Below are 19,808 nucleotides of genomic sequence, written 5' to 3'. Positions count from 1 at the left end.
ATATCTAGATCCCTCACTCAGTCCATCTAAAGCTTTACCATAACATTTTTAGACCAATCGATATACATGAAACCAAAAGCAAACGTTTTATTTATCTTTTCAACATTTTCAAATTAGATCCACATATGAAATTGTTTTTGAAACATAAATGATCTTCACATTCATTTCTCGCAAAACAAAATAGAACACAACACAACCACTAAACTAGCGTTTGGTGGATTAGTTAAAAAAACTAGCTAATTGTTAAAAAAATGCTAGCCAACAAAAATAAGAATTAGTAAAACTAATTGATAAACCGAAAGAAATATGTAAAATGACATAAAAAATATAGAAAATTAAGGGGTGTTTGGATTAGATTTTTAGCTTATTGCTTATAGTTTATTTGTGGTGGGAATAAGCAATAAGCAATAAGTATGGGAAAGGATGCCTATTAAAATTAGCTTATTTAGCCTAATAAACTGGATTTTATCCAAACACTAAAATTAACTTATTGTGGGAATAAACAATAAACACTTCTTTTTTTCTTAATTCAAACACCCCTAAGATTGTTATGATTATTAATGGGGTTTCTTAAAAAAAACCATCGTCTCTTAAAAAAAAAAAAACCATTGTCATTTCTATATAATATTTTTTTTTCTCATGTTTTATTATTATTATTTTTGTTGCAATTTAGTTTATAACAATTATTATTTCTTATTAAATCAATTATATAAATTATTTAAATAAACTTATTATATAATTTATTTAAGTTTTTATTTAGACGTGTCTTATTTTTTGTGATTAAATTAGATACTTTTCTGATTTTTTCTTTTTTGTTTCCAATATATTCTTAAATATTTTTGCAAATAGGCCCTCTCTTTTATAAAGAATACTATCTTATTTTTCCCTTTTGATTTTTCTAGTTTTGATTAATTAAATGTACACATAAACTAATCGGAATGTATAGGCGATTACACTTTAAAAACTAGTTCGGATATAGTGTTCTTTTTTTTTTACGTCTTGTTTGTTTATAATATTTAATTACGTAAATTAAATTTTTTTGACGTAACACTATAATTTATCGTTATTCAAAAATTCAATAATAATCGATCTTCCAAACTAGATAATTTTCTGACTTTTTAAACAAATCCAAATTAAATGCATCCAAACAAAATCAAATTCATTACCATCTTAAAAAAAAAGATAAAATAAACAACTGCAAGTGTGTTTATATATATATATATATATATATATATATATATATATATATATATATATATATATATATATATATATATATATATATATATATATATATGAGTTCTATGGAAAACGAATAACTAAGACAACAAATACTAAAACCAATAATCAAATGACAAGTATCTATTTCTTTATTCATCAATAATTTATTATGCAAATTATTTATGTACTTACCCTAAAGTGATATGTTTGTTTTCATTGGTTCAAATATATGTTGCCTATATATATATATATATATATATATATATATATATATATATATATATATATATATATATATTAAATTCCAATATAAAATATGAGATAAGATTATAACTAAGAAAATCCATAACAATATTAAATATTTGATAGGAAAGAATACAAAGATTTACAAAAAAAACGTTTGCTTTATGTTTACTTTAAATATTTGTTTTTATTATGAAATAAAAAAAAAAAAGTTTTACATTATATTAGTCATCAAATTTAATAATTCAACAAATATATTAATAAAATATATAGAGTAAACTATATATATATATATATATATATATATATATATATATATATATATATATATATATATATATATATCTTTACTACTTATAAAAGAAATCTAACTATTTCTATAAATAGATTGAATATAATAATATTATTTTTTTAAGACGTCCAAACTATTAATCTTGAAGTACAACCCATTTATAATATAATAATATTAAAACTTTAACCATATCCTTTATCCCTTAAAAATCTCGTATCAAATTAATAGAAGAATTCATTTGCAAATTGAACCCGTCAATCTCAACACTTCAACCATTTGAAGCGGTCAATGTCAACAATTTATAGAGGATCTCTTCTCTCACATTGGTAACAAACAATCTCATAATATATATCTTCGTAATCCCTTCAAAGTAAGAAATATACGCACACTCTCTCGAAAAACCCTAACCAGTAACCAAGACAGTATAACCACCACCACCACAGCCGCTCTGCCTCCTTTCGCCTTCAATCAACCACTATCACGACTACCGCCCTTCCTCTCACCCACGACATGAACTTTCTTTTGGAACATAACATTTTTCTTTAAAAAAATATCGTTAAAAGAAGCTATTTGTCCCCGCCGCTGTGCGCGGGTAACGGCTAGTATATATATATATATATATATATATATATATATATATATATATATATATATATATATATAATAAGATTATTAATAAAAAAATCATAAACTATAAATAAAATATATTTAATTATGATTGAAAACTCAAATTGATTTGGTTGATTACTAAACTAGAAAAGATTCTCTAGCGTTGCCGGGATCGGAAGTTACTGCTTTTTAAAGTAAAGTAGCATGTTGAATTGCATTGAGATAATCTAGTAAAGGAAGATATACAATGTCATCTAACTACATAAGTAAAGAAATCTAAATCATTATTTCGTGCAATAAATGAGGAAAATAAAGAAATGATCTCACAAATTGAACTTTATTGCCATGTATGGCAGCGGCCGGAAAACCAATCCGGAAAATATAGACCGTTTTTTGTCCGTTAATGTGAGGGTAATTTGGTCTTTTAAGGTGGTAGGGTGTCACACCCCCGAACCAGACGGTGGAAACGTTCGAGGGCTCTTGTGACTTAATTGAATATCATCACAATGATTATACATGAATCATAACATCATTCATCACCATGCATTGAAATATTACAACTGATATTGTTTACATTCAGTACATTGTTTTAAACATTACAATTCCATAACATAAACCGTTTGATCATTAATCTAAGGAAAACACCATGACATAATTTGATACATATTCTTCTGTTTACCTGTTACCTGAGAATACAAGTTATTTTGAAAAAGGTCAACATATGAAATGTTGGTGAGTTCATAAGTAATGTTTTGGAAAAATGATTTTTGTGAAGATTGCAAACCCAGAAAATCCGATATTTTTTTAAAAGAGTATTTGTAAAAAAAGTGTGAAGATCCGTAAATATGCATGTCGATTTTGAAAACATGATTTATTGTTGAACTTTGTATACATCACATAGGTTAAAATGTTGAGCTCCCCGGGAAAACCCGATGTTTTCCCAATGCATAAATTAAATGACTTGTTTATTGTTATACCGATACGACGATTGTTTTTGATTACCCAGGTGACATTGGATTAATTAAGGGTTGTGAGTTGTTACAATCATGCATTATTGAAAATGACTAGTTTATAACTACAAATTATGAACGATCCTTGAGGCATCGTCCATACTACTCACATAATCCAACCACCCTAACTTCTCTTGTTTAACGTCACGAATCTGCTTACTCGGTTTCTCATAGCCCCACAACCGAGGAGAAAGGAGGGTAAGAAGCCTCCTTTGTTTCCATAAGTCATTCAAGGCTATCGGGAATGCGAAAGGCACTTGACCCGACTCGCATTTGACTTCTCGACTTCGCTAGTAGTAATAATGGGCCCTTAGGGCCCAACAACACGATAGAGTTATTGAAAGTCCTTTTACATGGAATTAGGTCATAGAAGGCCCATTAACATGTAAGTGCGTCCCCTTCGGGCCCAAAGATCATGTTATTGGGCTAGCAACGCCCAACAAGCACGATTTGAAACTTTCAAGCCTAAAGATTGAATATTGACTCCTCGTAGTTATCGCGTGTTTATTGAAGTACTATGGTTTGTTGATTTTTGTTTTCTTTTTGATTCGAGACCGAATCAATTCATTTGGTAACGATATTGGTTGTTGAATGTGTATTCGTTATTACATTTCGCCGGTAGTCGTGGATCTCGTATTTTATCTTAAGGGACTTGGTTGTTTAAAAGTAAGATTTTTATCTTTTTACAACCCTTCTTTTATAAAGTTAGCACTTTTAGTCCTTTATATAAAAGAATTTCCATTTTCGTCCTTAAACCATTTTTCTTGACACTTTAGTATCATAACATGTTGAGAAGACGTTTTTAGCCCAAATTTGTTTTATAAACAGCTTAAGTCCTTCCAAAATGAAGTTTCTCGGTTAGAACCCTAAATTTCGCAACTTTGTCAATTTTGGCCCAAACTAGAAAAAATTTACATTTTTTATCCTTTTTGAATTTGAAAAACATTTTTGAACTTTGAAATGGTTTTAATACACTTTAAACCCCCTGTTTTACAGAAAACTTCCTTTTCAGCCCCTCCATCTTAGAAATCTCCCAATTTGGGCTCATTGGGCCGAAAAGCCCAAATTTAGCCCATTAAATTCAAGATTTACATTTTAAGCCCCTCAAAAATGTTGATGTTCAGAAATATTGTTATAGAAACTTTTTGGACCCTTTTGAACCTCCAAAAACTATAATTTGTCGGTTTGGGCCCTTAGTTTTGTAATTTTGACAGTTTAAGCCCAAAAATAGGTTTTATGTCCAAATATGTTCATCCTAACCAAATGAACCATTTTTCTTGACTTAATTAGTGTAAAATGGTTTAGGTTAGGTTCATTTCCTTTCCCATGTCTTAGATCTCGGTTTTACACACTTGTTGAATAACATATTCATCATAAACACGAGATATCACACACATACATGCATCAAATCACACATAGCATACATTTACAAATAGATCTACACATTTACTTGTATTCTCCCCCATAAAAACTCATAAAAACCGAAAAGAAGGGGTACGAAACTCACCTTGTGGTTTGGATTTGGTTTTGATGAAGATTTGAGAGAAGATTTCGGCCCTAGCAACCTTTTGAGGAAGTTTTCGAACTTAGATGATTCTAGGGAGTTAGATCATGAATTTGATTGAGTTAAGATGATATGTTTGATAAGCTAAGAGTCTAGATCATAAATCTAAATATAAACTTACCTTGGATGATGATTTTTGTGGAAAGTCTCTTTGAAAATCTCTTGATTCTCGAAAATTTGATGAAGAAAGGTGAGGATGTTCTTTGAGAGAGTTTGTTTAATAAAAATTGGATGAAGTGTGTATGTTTGGGAGCTCTCGGCCGAGAATCAAGAAGAAGAAGAGATAGAGAGTTAAGATGACTAACTTAGATGCATGTTGGTCCATGCATGGAGGTATGTGATGTATAAATGAGGTGGCAATCTCACAAGTCAACTGTTCATTCTTTGGGTTGGGCTTGGAGCGAGATTTGGAGAGGGAAAAAGAAAAGGTTTGGGCCTTGTATGCTTAAGCCTATTTCATGGTTATGTTAAGTGATGTTTGGTTCAAATAAATATAAATGTGATTTTTATGACCTATTAGGGCTAAACTAGGTTAATTATGGCCTAATATGGTTCATTTAAATAATTTATTTCATTCTAGGCCCAATATGGCCTAAAATATTGAAATAAATGGAAGTGGGTCCTATTAGAGCCCATTTAAGAGCTCTAAGCCCAAGATAGTCAAATTGGAAGCTTATTGGTCCATTGGGCCCAATAAGGAAGTCCTAGTCCAAAATGGACTTAAACAAGAACTTCTAGGGTTTCCAATTGCTTGTTGACTATTTGCAATGCTTGTATGAGGTGTTTGATTGAAATTCTGTTGTCATAGAGTAAGCATCATGCATGCTTTCATGTTTTTGATTCATAGTTGACATAAGTGTTGTAGTTACAAGGCACAAAATTTTCTAGTTTTGACATCATCCCCCCGTTAGAGGGAATTTCGTCCCGAAATTCTTTTGAAAGCTAGATCTGAGAATGCTAGAATAGATGAGGGTACTTTTGCTTCATTTGGTCTTCGCGTTCCCACGTGAATTCTGGCCCACGCTTCTCGTTCCACCGTACTTTCACGATCGGGATGCGACTTTGCTTAGTACGCTTCACCTCCCTGTCCATGATTTCGACTGGTTCTTCCACGAACAGGAGATTCTCCTTGATTTCAATTTTATCACGGGGAATGACGAGAGTTTCATCTGATAGGCCCTTCTTTAGATTGGAAACATGGAACACGGGGTGTACACAACTTAGCTCAGCGGGTAGCTGCAGTTTGTACGCCACTGGACCTATTCGGGCAACGATCTCGAAAGGTCCAATGTATCGTGGGTTCAGTTTTCCCCGTTTACCAAAACGAATGACCCCTTTCCAGGGTGAAACTTTTAACATTACTCGAGCCCCGACCTGAAACTCTAAGGGCTTTCGCCGTTTATCAGCGTAGCTCTTTTGTCGGTCGCGCGAGGCTTGTAGTCGAGCTCTGATTTGAACTATCTTTTCTGTTGTTTCACGTGTGATCTCCGGTCCCGTTAACGCCTTGTCCGATGCTAGTTCCTTTGCTACCTGGGTGTCGCCCACCTCAGCCCAACACAACGGTGATCTACACTTACGTCCATATAGCGCTTCGAAAGGGGCAACCTTGATGCTTGAATGATAACTGTTATTATATGAGAACTCAAACAAGGGTAAGTAGGTATCCCAAGACTTCCCAAAGTCTATCACACATGCGCGAAGCATGTCTTCGAGCGTCTGGATGGTTCGTTCGCTTTGACCGTCTGTTTGTGGGTGATAAGCGGTGCTCATGTCGAGATGGGTTCCAAGTGCTTTCTGAAGTGATTGCCAAAAACGTGAAGTGAACCTACTGTCTCTATTTGAGATGATAGACATTGGTACTCCGTGAAGCCTCACGATTTCTCAGATGTATATTCGTGTCAGTCTCTCCATCTTGTAGGATTCTTTTATTTGCAGGAAATGGGCGGATTTCGTCAGTCGATCAACTATTACCCATATAGTGTCTAATCCATCTGACGTCTTGGGTAGATTGGTCACAAAGTCCATAGAAATCCCTTCCCATTTCCACTCAGGGATTACTGGTTGCTGTAATAACCCTGAGCGCTTATGGTATTCCACCTTTACTTTGGCGCAAGTAAGGCACTTGCTGACATATGTGGCAATTTATGCCTTCATGTTAGGCCACCAATAATGTTGTTTAATATCCAAGTACATTTTGTCCGAACCTGGATGGATGGAGTATCGCGTCTTGTGAGCTTCATTCATGAATACCTCCCTAAATCCTCCAAGTTTAGGGACCCAAATACAGTTCATGAAATAGTATACTCCGTCCTATTTTACCTCTAGATTCTTCTCCATTCCGCGTAATGCTTCGCTTGCTCTGTTTTATGCCTTCATGGCATCTGACTGGGCTACCATGATCTGAGTGGTTAGGTGAGATTAGATGGTTATTAAGAGAGTTTTCACACGACGATTAGAGTACTCTTTCCAGCTCAAGGCATCGGCTACCACATTAGCCTTGCCTGGGTGGTACTTCATTTCGCACTCATAATCATTTAATAGTTCAACCCATCTTCTTTGTCTCATATTCAACTCTTTTTTATTCATGATGTGTTGGAGACTCTTGTGGTCCGTGAAGATGGTGCACTTCGTACCATAGAGGTAATGCCTCCAAATCTTCAGAGCGAAGACCACTACTCCCAATTCCAGATCGTGGGTTGTATAGTTCACTTCGTGTGTCTTTAGTTGGCGGGAGGCGTAAGCTATCACCTTTCCGCGCTGCATGATAACGCAACCTAAACCCTGATTTGACACGTCGCAGTAGACCACGAAATCTTCCGTTCCTTCTGGTAGAGATAGTACCGGGGCACTGCAGAGTGCTTGCTTCAGAGTTCGGAATGCAACTTCTTGGTTTTCCGTCCATTTGAATGGTATGCCCTTTTGTGTAAGCGAGGTAAGTGGCTTGCCGATCTTAGAGAAGTTCTGAATGAACCTCCTATAGTAGCCTTCTAGGCCTAAGAATTGGTGAATTTCTATGGGTGTCGTCGGAATTGCCCATCCTTCAACGGCTTTGACCTTAGAAGGATCCATATGTATTCCTTCCCGACTAACAACATGACCTAAGAAGTTCACGCTACGGAGCCAGAACTCACACTTGGAGAGTTTTGCGTATAGCTTCTCCATCCGCAGGGTTTCCAGGATTTGTCGGAGATGTTGGCCATGCTCTTCTTCGCTTCGGGAATAGACTAGAATGTCGTCAATGAAAACGATAACAAAGTTGTTGAGGAATGGTCGACAGATTCGGTTCATTAGGTCCATAAATGCGGCAGGGGCATTCGTTAGACCGAAGGGCATTACAACAAGTTCATAATGTCCGTAACGAGTTCGGAAAGCAGTTTTGGGTATATCCTCTTCCCGGACCTTGAGTTGATGGTATCCAGATCGTAGATCTATCTTAGAGAAGTAAATAGCTCCTTGGAGCTGATCAAATAGATCGTCGATTCGTGGGAGTGGGTAGCGATTTTGACAGTGAGTTTGTTTAGCTCCCTGTAATCGATGCACATCCTAAAAGATTCGTCCTTCTTTTTGACAAAGAGGACCGGAGCTCCCCATGGCAAGTAGCTAGGTCGGATGAATCCTTTGCCCAGGAGTTCACTGATTTGGCTGGATAATTCCTGCATCTCAGTAGGAGCTAGTCGGTAAGGCGATTTAGCGAGGGGAGTTTCTCCTGGAACAAGATCAATTTGGAATTCAACTTGTCTCCATGGGGGTACTCCGGGAAGATCTTCAGGAAATACGTCTGGGAATTCACGTGCTACTGGAATGTCTTGAATGCTAACCTCTTCCTTGGTTTTATCCACTATGTGAGCCAGGAACGTCAAATTGTTCTTTCGCATATGCTTTTGTGCCTGGATGCACGAGATGAGGCGAAGGTTCGTGCTAGGTTTGTCTTCATAAATAACTAGGGTTTCGTGATTGGGAAGGTGAAGGCGAACGGCCTTCTCGCGACACATAATTTCAGCATGGTGGGGGCTTAACCAGTCCATGCCAATAATTACATCGAAACTCCTAATGGAAACAGGCATTAAGTTTATTCGAAAGACGTGTTGATTTAGAGTTAGGGTACATCCGATGTAGATTTCCCCAGTGGATTCGGTTTTCCCATTGGCCATTTCCACCGTAAAGGTTTCATTTAGCTTCTGGGGTTGTTGTTTTAACAAATGTTTAAACTTATTGCTCACAAAACTTTGCTCCGCTCCGGTGTCAAATAGGATGCATGCATAAGTGTATTTTAGGGGAAACGTACCGGTAACAACAGCGGGATCCTGAATCCCCTCCCCCTGACCCATGGTCAGCACCCTTCCTGTTCCTCTATTTCCGGGATTGTTGTTGTTAGGGCAATTTCGACGGAAATGCCCTGATCTTCCACATCCATAGCAGGTGGGGCTAGGTCCTACATTGTTGCCGCTGGTGTTGGTGATGTTGTTGTTACGGTTATTGTTGTTTTTACTTCCCTGTTGTTGATTCTGAGGAGGATAAGTCCTGCAGTACTTTGTCGTGTGCCCCTTCCGATTGCAACTAGTGCACTACATCTCTCTGCATTCCTCATTGTTATGGACACCGCACTAGTTGCATTTTGGGAAGATTAACGGAATAAGGTCTAGGAGCACTTGCAGCAACTGAGGTTGGAGCATGTGGTGTGGACGGAACTTGAGCGGTTGCAGCATTAACTGCCACTGTTTGCTGCTTCTTGGATGATTCGGAGCCTTGATGTCCCCTCCTCTTGTTGTTCTTCCCTTTCCTGCTATCATTTTCCTTCTTAACTTCTGTCTCTACTGGCTTCTCACCCTTTTTGTTGTTGCGGTCATACAGCTTCTTGGCCAATCTCTTGGCACTGTCGAAAGTTTCGGGATTTGCAGCTATCACGTTTCCTTGGATCGGGGAGGTTAGTCCCTAGATGAATCGCTCGATCTTCTTACCCTCTGAGGTAATCAGGGTATAACAGAGACAGTTTGCTAAACCTTGATGTGTAGGCATCTATATCAGCATTCCGGACAGTGAGATTCCACAGCTCTTGTTCCATTTTCTGAATTTCACCACGAGGGCAGTATTCGGCCATCAGGAATTCTTTCATTTCTGCCCATGGCATGGAATTGGCTACGGGGAGTGTCATGGTTTCCACGTGTCCGTTCCACCAAGTGAGCGTTTGGTCAACGAAAGTGCATGCGACAAACTTCACCTTCATCTCTTCAAGGAAATCGCATATCTTGAACACCGATTCCACTTTCTCGATCCATCGTTTCAGGGTGATCATTCCTCCAGTGTCGTTATAGGTTTGTGGTTTGGCGTTTGTGAAGTCTTTGTAGGAACATGTTTTGGTGGGTCCTTGATTCATCCCGTTGTTCGAACTTCTGGCCCCTTGTCCGTTGACTCCTCCATTGTTCCCTTGGTGAATTTGTGCCATTGGTGCGGTGACCGCAGTAGATACAGCTGCCTGGAATGCAGCTGAGTCGACTTCGGGTGGCGTTGGTCCAGGGTTTCCGTGAGTGGGTCGTGGAGGCATCTTTCTATCATAGAATGGAAAGATGTTGAGTGTATGTGGTTTTTGTGAGGTTGTGATCCTATAGACTAGGTGTGTGGCACAAACTTAAGTACTTCTACAATTTAGCATACAATCATGGATTTGTAACACATAGCAGATTATAACGTCATAATAAAACATATAAATTTCTTTACTAATATTATCCGCATTTGATACATGAAAATTTTGCTCGTAAGAGCATACATAAGTGATATTAGTTCGACAGCATAACGGCTCTATGAGTAGTGTAGTCACTTAAACATAGAGTCGGGGTACATAGCATAGATCCTAATGACCTAGTAAGATAAGTCTATCCCTAACACTCCATGGTGTGTCCTAAGATAGTGGATGTCACACCCCCAAACCAAGGATGGCGGAAACGTCCGGGGGTGGAGGACTTCATGTATAGTATCATAACCACAATTTCAATAGTAATTTAAGCAAACACAACCAACATATATATAATTGAAAAAGTTACATCACTTGTATGAATTACATGTTTCAAAACCAATTACAATATGTTGACAAAATATGAAAAGTTTGACGTCTTAACGTCCCATCCTCAAAAGCACTTGATTACCTGTTTAATGTTTTCCTGAGAATACGAGTTGTTTGAAAAGTGTCAACACAAAGGTTGGTGAGTTCATAAGCTTTTATTAATAAACTTAGTAGAAGTCTATCACATGTAAATGTCGCGTTTGTGTCAGAAAAATCCGATATTTTCCTTGAAATCCGAAAAATGTAGCCTTATAACCAAAGACTAAAAATGTATAAGAAATCATCATTTCTTGGTAGAAACGTCGTGAGTTTAAAATGATATGGAAAGTAAATTTCTTTATCAATCTAAAACCTACTTCGGTTTTATGAAACCCCGTAAACTTTATGAATTGTTATCTCCCTAGGTGAGTCGCTATAATCATACTGTGACTATGTGAACCTGCCACAACGTTTCTCAGGCGTCGCGAAAATGAAATGACATTGTCACCCGTAGACCTGCAGGTCCCACTGTAGCTAGCAGCAAGGTGTGGGGGTGTCAAACCCAATATAGATCTATATACAAGTATCACGTTCTCCCTCAAGGAGATTTTGATTATAACTACCAGGAATTATATCCCGCACTCGGACGTACGGGGAGAGAGAGTCTCACAACATAGGTTAACAAGTTTACGTGAAATGTGTGTGGATACAAATCTTTCTTGTATGAATGTACCCTTTTTGGACGAGTGTGTTGAGTGATGTATCATAAACTATACCTATTATAGTTTATCTAAAATGTATATAATATGTATGAATTCTTTTTATGGAAATGTATTAGTGTTGTGAATTTATCCAACTATACTTTTTATAGTTACATAATACGTGTTCTAAATGAATGAATAATATTTAATATGAATAACTTAGTTTCAGTTCACAATGATAAACTAACAAGGAAACACATTCAAATATTAGAACTTATGATTATACACTTTGCTCAACATATTACAAAGTGTTATGATATTTACATGCTGTTGGCTAACTTTAGCAATTCTGCCCAGTTTTGTAAAAATCATAGAAAAATCATACGAAGTCGAAAACTAGATCCGTAAATTCTGAGAGTTCAAAAAATGTGTCTAGTTTACTCATAATTTTTATCACGATTTTTAATGACCTCCAACTTGGGTGAAAATGTCCATAATCACAGACTGGTCCGAATTGTTGTTTGAAATGATAGGCAGTTTTGTAAAAATCACCATAAATTGTAGAAAAATCGTATGGAGATGTGCAAGTAGTAATTTTAAAGCTACAAACTTGAACTATTTTCACCTTGTACAGTTTTGAAAACAAAAATGTTTAAGATGCCCAAAATAGTCCGTGAATGGAGTTGAACTTTTCTGATGAAGGCTGTTAGAAAAATTTAATTATGTTCTTAGTGTTTTAACTTGTATTCCCCCCTTGGAAACTTGAGAAAACATGAAAATGTAGGGGTATGAACTCACCTTAAGTGATTTCAGTAGGTAAGTGTTGAAGAAGATAAGTGTTCAACCCAAGAACACTTGAAGAATCACTTGAAGATTCGAAGATCTAACACAATTATGAGAGAGTTTGTGTAAGATATCCATGATTTGAGTGGAAATAATTGAGATAATCATAAAGAGAATGGATTATGCTTACCAAATGTGGAGGAAAAACTCAAGATCAGCCCTTGAATCTCGAATTTCTAGAGAGAGAAAGTGAGAGAGGAAAGAGTTTGATCTTCTTGTGAAATGAGAGCAAATGAGAGAAGTGAGGAGAGATGATGAATATTCAGCCCTCAAAAACGTGGGAAAGAGGGATAATTGAGTGGAAAAGACATTGATGTGACCTAGGTAAGGTGGGGGGTGTGGCTGGTCATAGAGTGGGTGTGGGAGTGGTTGCTTGTGTTATAAGGTAAATCAAAGTCAACACTCCACCTCTTTGTACTTTACCCACTTGCTTTTATTATTTAAATAAAGATTTTTATGAAAATATGATTAAATTGTGAATATTTAGGGTTTATTATGTTAAAATATGATTTTGGGTGAAATTCCCACGTTAAAATAAATTAAAAACGGGCCTTAAACGCAAAACTACGCGAAAACCGGGAGAAAATGAGTTCCCAGCGAGACCTCTCGGTCCTAGGCCGAGGTTCGGTCCCTAGGCCGAGACCCGGTCCACGCTGAGGACTGTAGCCGGAAACGAACAGAGGGAAACGAAAGGGGCGAGTCAGACGCGAGAAGCGATGGGCGAGGGTTCGGTCCGAAGGGTCAGTGGGGTTCGGTTCGGGAATAAGAGGCGAGAGTGTCAGAACCGAACGTACTGTAGTGAACAGTAGTGAACAGTACCTTCGGTTCGGTTCCTCTTGAGCAGGGTTCGGTTTCGGTTAGTGGTGAACAGTACCTTCGGGTTCGGCTCAGGAGGGTTCGGTTCGGCTCAGGAGGGTTCAGTTCGGCATCAGGAGGGTTCGGTTCGGCTCCTCTTGCTCTCAGTCCCTAAGAGGACCTTCGGGTCCTAAGAGGCTTCTCTCTTGGTTTCGGTTCCTAATGTCTATTTTTCTCGTTTTCACCCCGTTTTAAGCTGTTTTTGACACGGTTAAGCGTCGGAATGACCCAAATGATTCTAAAAAGTGACGGGAACTATTTGAGAGAGATTCGGGAGAGATTTCGCATACTTGGAGAGATTTGGGAGAGATTTGACATTCTTGAAGAGATTTCTCATACAAAGAGATATTTGCGAGAGTTTTCACATACTTAGAGGGATTTGGGAGAGATTTGACATTCTTGGAGAGATTTCTAATACAGAGAGATATTTGAGAGAGATTTCGCATACTTAGAGAGATTTGGGAGAGATTTGACATTCTTGGAGAGATTTCTCATACAAAGAGATATTTGCGAGAGTTTTCACATACTTAGAGGGATTTGGGAGAGATTTGACATTCTTGGAGAGATTTCTAATACAGAGAGATATTTGAGAGAGATTTCGCATACTTAGAGAGATTTGGGAGAGATTTGACATTCTTGGAGAGATTTCTCATACAAAGAGATATTTGCGAGAGTTTTCACATACTTAGAGGGATTTGGGAGAGATTTGACATTCTTGGAGAGATTTCTAATACAGAGAGATATTTGAGAGAGATTTCGCATACTTAGAGAGATTTGGGAGAGATTTGACATTCTTGGAGAGATTTCTCATACAAAGAGATATTTGCGAGAGTTTTCACATACTTAGAGGGATTTGGGAGAGGTTTGACATAGAGAAAGATAGTGTGGAAACGATTGAGAGAGGTTCCATGTGGGATAGTTGTGAGTGTCCGGCATCGAAATGTATGGTTCGTGAACCCTGTTAAGCCTTGTTTAAGGATCTTACACACTCCCGATGAGTATGCAACATTGTTTTATCGTTCTAGTTCATTGATTAGAACTAGGGTTTAGGAAATTTTTAACACAAGACTTTTCTCAAGTGATGTTTCCCATTAATATAGCAAGTTATACAGTATGAACATAACACAAACCCTAATACACAAGGTTTAATCGAGTTGACCGGTCTTGACTTGATGATTTGACTTGACTCAAGATTGACGATTGTCACAGTGGAGAGATCATATGCCGAAGTGTTGAGCCAACAACTGAGCCATCTCAGCCATGTCCCCAATGACCTCATCCTTCTCATGCTCAGCTTTCACTGCACGTGCTTCCATGGCGAATAGCTGTTGCCGCAGGGCGGCAATCTCAGCTTCGGGAGAGCGATTCTCCCTTGCGGGGTTCACTGGTGGGGCGGGGTGGTCCGGTTGCGCCTCACCGACAAATGACATGGTGTTATCTTTGCCCGAGTCTTGTCCTTCCTCCATGTCATCATCGGTCTCCTCAAACTCGTAGTTAGTATCCGTGTACTCGTCAGGTCCGACGTCGTGTGCTTCTTCTTGATTCCCTTCAGGTTCATCTTCAAGCATCCCGTGAGCCACTAGGACTTGATGAAACTGAATGCCCTGCTGCTCTCCTTCCATGAAGGCTGGGAGAAGGTATACGAATAAACTATCATTATCCTATCACTTTACAACTATTGTATAGACTAAACGGATGTTCTCTTCTTGGAGGTAAAGGGGTATGTTTTTAGGTTCCCTAGCTATCACGATCTCCTCAGGACGTGTGATAGTTATACCTTGGAGGGAATGTAGTTGATCAGGCTACATCCACTCCTTGATATGACTAAGAATAGTCCTGGCTTAACCGAGATACTAGCATTATCTTGTTTGGTTCGGTATTATGTTCTTTCCCTAATACAAGCAAGGATGTTTTTATTGTTATATTTCACTTGTTTTGTTCAGAGTTGTGTTAGTCCCTCTTTTTGGTTTATAGTTGCATATCAATGTGTGGTTAGATATGCTAGTTCACTATAAACAGAGCTCTGATACCAACCTGTCACACCCCCGAACCAGACGGCGGAAACGTCCGAGGGCTCTTGTGACTTAATTGAATACCATCACAATGATTATACATGAATCATAACATCATTCATCACCATGCATTGAAATATTACAACTGATATTGTTTACATTCAGTACATTGTTTTAAACATTACAATCCATAACATAAACCGTTTGATCATTAATCTAAGCAAAACACCATGACATAATTTGATACATATTCTTCTGTTTACTTGTTACCTGAGAATACAAGTTATTTTGAAAAAGGTCAACATATGAAATGTTGGTGAGTTCATAAGTAATGTTTTGGAAAAATGATTTTTGTGAAGATTGCAAACCCAGAAAATCCGATATTTTTTGAAAAGAGTATTTGTAAAAAAAGTGTGAAGATCCGTAAATATGCTTGTCGATTTTGAAAACATGAATTATTGTTGAACTTTGTATACATCACATAGGTTAAAATGTCGAACTCCCCGGGAAAACCCGATGTTTTCCCAATGCGTAAATTACATGACTTGTTTATTGTTATACCGATACGACGATTGTTTTTGATTACCCATGTGACATTGGATTAATTAAGGGTTGTGAGTTGTTACAATCATGCATTATTGAAAATGACTAGTTTATAACTACAAATTATGAACGATCCTTGAGGCGTCGTCCATACTACTCACATAATCCAACCACCCTAACTTCTCTTGTTTAACGTCACGAATCTGCTTACTCGGTTTCTCATAGTCCCACAACCGAGGAGAAAGGAGGGTAAGAAGCCTCCTTTGTTTCCATAAGTCATTCAAGGCTATCGGGAATGCGAAAGGCACTTGACCCGACTCGCATTTGACTTCTCGACTTCGCTAGTAGTACTAATGGATCCCTTGGGGCCCAACATCACGATAGAGCTATTGAAAGTCCTTTTACATGGAATTAGGTCATAGAAGGCCCATTAACATGTAAGCGCGTCCCCTTCGGGCCCAAAGATCATGCTATTGGGCTAGCAAGGCCCAACAAGCATGATTTGAAACTTTCAAGCCTAAAGATTGAATATTGACTCCTCGTAGTTATCGCGTGTTTATTGAAGTACTATGGTTTGTTGATTTTTGTTTTCTTTTTGATTCGAGACTGAATCAATTCATTTGGTAACGATATTGGTTGTTGAATGTGTATTCGTTATTACGTTTCGCCGGTAGTCGTGGATCTCGTATTTTATCTTAAGGGACTTGTTTGTTTAAAAGTAAGATTTTTATCTTTTTACAACCCTTCTTTTATAAAGTTAACACTTTTAGTCCTTTATATAAAAGAATTTCCATTTTAGTCCTTAAACCATTTTTCTTGACACTTTAGTATCATAACATGTTGAGAAGACGTTTTTAGCCCAAATTTGTTTTGTAAACAGCTTAAGTCCTTCCAAAATGAATTTTCTCGGTTAGAACCTTCAATTTCGCAACTTTGTCAATTTTGGCCCTAAATAGAAAATTTTTACATTTTTGATCCTTTTTGAATTTGAAAAACATTTTGACCTTTGAAATGGTTTTAATACACTTTAAACCCCCTGTTTTACAGAAAGCTTCCTTTTCAGCCCCTCCATCTTAGAAATCTCCCAATTTGGGCTCATTGGGTCGAAAAGCCCAAATTTAGCCCATTAAATTCAAAATTTACATTTTAAGCCCCTCAAAAATGTTGATGTTCAGAAAAATTGTTATAGAAACTGTTTGGACCCTTTCGAACCTCCATAAATTATAATTTGTCGGTTTGTGCCCTTAGTTTTGTATTTTTGACAATTTAAGCCCAAAAATAGGTTTTATGTCCAAATATGTTCATCCTAACCAAATGAACTATTTTTCTTGACTTGATTAGTGTAAAATGGTTTAGGTTAGGTTTATTTCCTTTCCCATGTTTTAGATCTCGGTTTTACACACTTGTTGAATAACATATTCATCATAAACACGAGATATCACACACATACATGCATCAAATCACACATAACATACATTTACAAATAGATCTACAAATTTACTTGTATTCTCCCCCATAAAAACTCATAAAAACTGAAAAGAAGGGGTATGAAACTTACCTTGTGGTTTGGATTTGGTTTTGATGAAGATTTGAGAAGATTTCGGCCCTAGCAACCTTTTGAGGAAGTTTTCGAACTTAGATGATTCTAGGGTGTTAGATCATGAATTTACTTGAGTTAAGATGAGATGTTTGATAAACTAAGAGTCTAGATCATAAATCTAAATATAAACTTACCTTGTATGATGATTTTTGTGGAAAGTCTCTTTGAAAAGCTCTTGATTCTCGAAAATTTGATGAAGAAAGGTGAGGATGTTCTTTGAGAGAGTATGTTTAATAAAAATTGGATGAAGTGTGTATGTTTGGGAGCTCTCGGCCGAGAATCAAGAAGAAGAAGAGAGAGAGAGAGAGAGAGAGAGAGAGAGAGTTGAGATGACTAACTTAGATGCATGTTGGTCCATGCATGGAGGTATGTGATGTATAAATGAGGTGGCAATCTCACAAGTCAACTCTTCATTCTTTGGGTTGGGCTTGGGCAGAGATTTGGAGAGGGAAAAAGAAAAGGTTTGGGCCTTGTATGCTTAAGCCTATTTCATGGTTATGTTAAGTGATGTTTGGTTCAAATAAATATAAATGTGATTTTTATGACCTATTAGGGCTAAACTAGGTTAATTATGGCCCAATATGGTTCATTTAAATAATTTATTTCATTCTAGGCCCAATATGGCCTAAAATATTGAAATAAATGGAAGTAGGTCCTATTAGAGCCCATTTAAGAGCTCTAAGCCCAAGATAGTCAAATTGGAAGCTTATTGGTCCATTGGGCCCAATAAGGAAATCCTAGTCCAAAATGGACTTAAACAAGAACTTCTAGGGTTTCCAATTGCTTGTTGACTATTTGCAATGCTTGTATGAGGTGTTTGATTGAAATTCTGTTGTCATAGAGTAAGCATCATGCATGCTTTCATGTTTTTGATTCATAGTTGACATAAGTGTTGTAGTTACAAGGCACAAAATTTTCTAGTTGTGACATCGGGACTGAATTTGTGACGACGGGTAAACCATATGGACCATTTATGTAATTTTGGCGGTGGTGGTGATGAAAGATGGTGGGTGGCTTTATTATATTGGGTGGGTATTTCTAATAAATAAAACATTAATTTAAAACCAAAAAGAGAAATATAAATTAATAAAAAAAATCAGATTATGAGTAAAAGAGTGATTTCGGTTTCCATTGTTGTCCTCAATGTGTTAAATCTGATAAACCACATGGACCAATCGTGTAATTTTATCTAATAATAATAATAATAATAATAATGAGGGACCATTTCTAACAAAAAACTAAATACAAATAATATGTAATAAAAGGCAAAGGTTATAAAAAATTCAAACGAAAATGAAAGGATTGTTTGTGGACAAAATCATAAAGGTGAATGGTCAATGTTGTATGTAGTTTTTTAAAACCAACATAATTTGGATGACCAAAAGTGACAAAAAATTCAACAAATTACGCGGATGATCCTTTAGCATTATAGTATTTCCCTGATATGGTCTTTACGAAACTTTTTTCCCTGAGATGGTCCTTACGGAGCAAACCTTGCACACAAATGATCCTTCTAACTAACTTTGTTAGCAAGTTCAGTTAAGTTTTGTTAAATAACAAAAATACCTTTTGTTTGTTTGCACACAGATGGTCCTCTCTCTCTCTCATGAACACAATCACAATCTCCACCCTCATCTTCTTCCTCTCATCCTTTCTTTTTCTCACACAAACAAATATCGACCCACCACCATCAGCTACCACTCTCTGCCACCACTACCACCATTTATTCTATCTCTACATATCTCTTATCTTTCACATATACACACCAAAGTAAAAAAAAATTAAAAAAAAAAACTTTAAATCTAGAAATCAACATACCTCTCTCTTTCTCTCGCTCTCTCTCAAAAATCTGACATACATACATACATACATACATTGAAAAATAAATAAACATAGATGAACTCAGATGAATAAAAATAAAAATTCCTCTTTTACTTCTTGGACCCCATATGAACAAATGAAACCAACATTTGCAACGACTAAGGAGTGGAGCTTATCGGATTTTTAGAACAAAAAGAGGGAGATACAGTTGGACTTTTGGTCTGATTTTGGGAATGAAGGACACACTCACACAGAAAGTGTACAGAGTGAGGGTGAAACCTACAATAATGAAACCTACAAATCAATTCTTAATATTCTTTCTGTAATCTTATGTTTTCTCTTGATAAGTTATCACAACACTTGTTTTTTCAAAATTCTTAATCAAGCAAGAAAACCCACAGACAAAATGAGATTGAATAGATGTAATTATTCAATGAAACCTATAAAATTAGACATG

Source organism: Lactuca saligna, chromosome 3 (assembly GCF_052625555.1).
Source record: "Lactuca saligna cultivar CGN05327 chromosome 3, ASM5262555v1, whole genome shotgun sequence".
Classification (NCBI taxonomy): domain Eukaryota; kingdom Viridiplantae; phylum Streptophyta; class Magnoliopsida; order Asterales; family Asteraceae; genus Lactuca; species Lactuca saligna.
Note: the sequence above shows the minus strand (reverse complement) of the source record.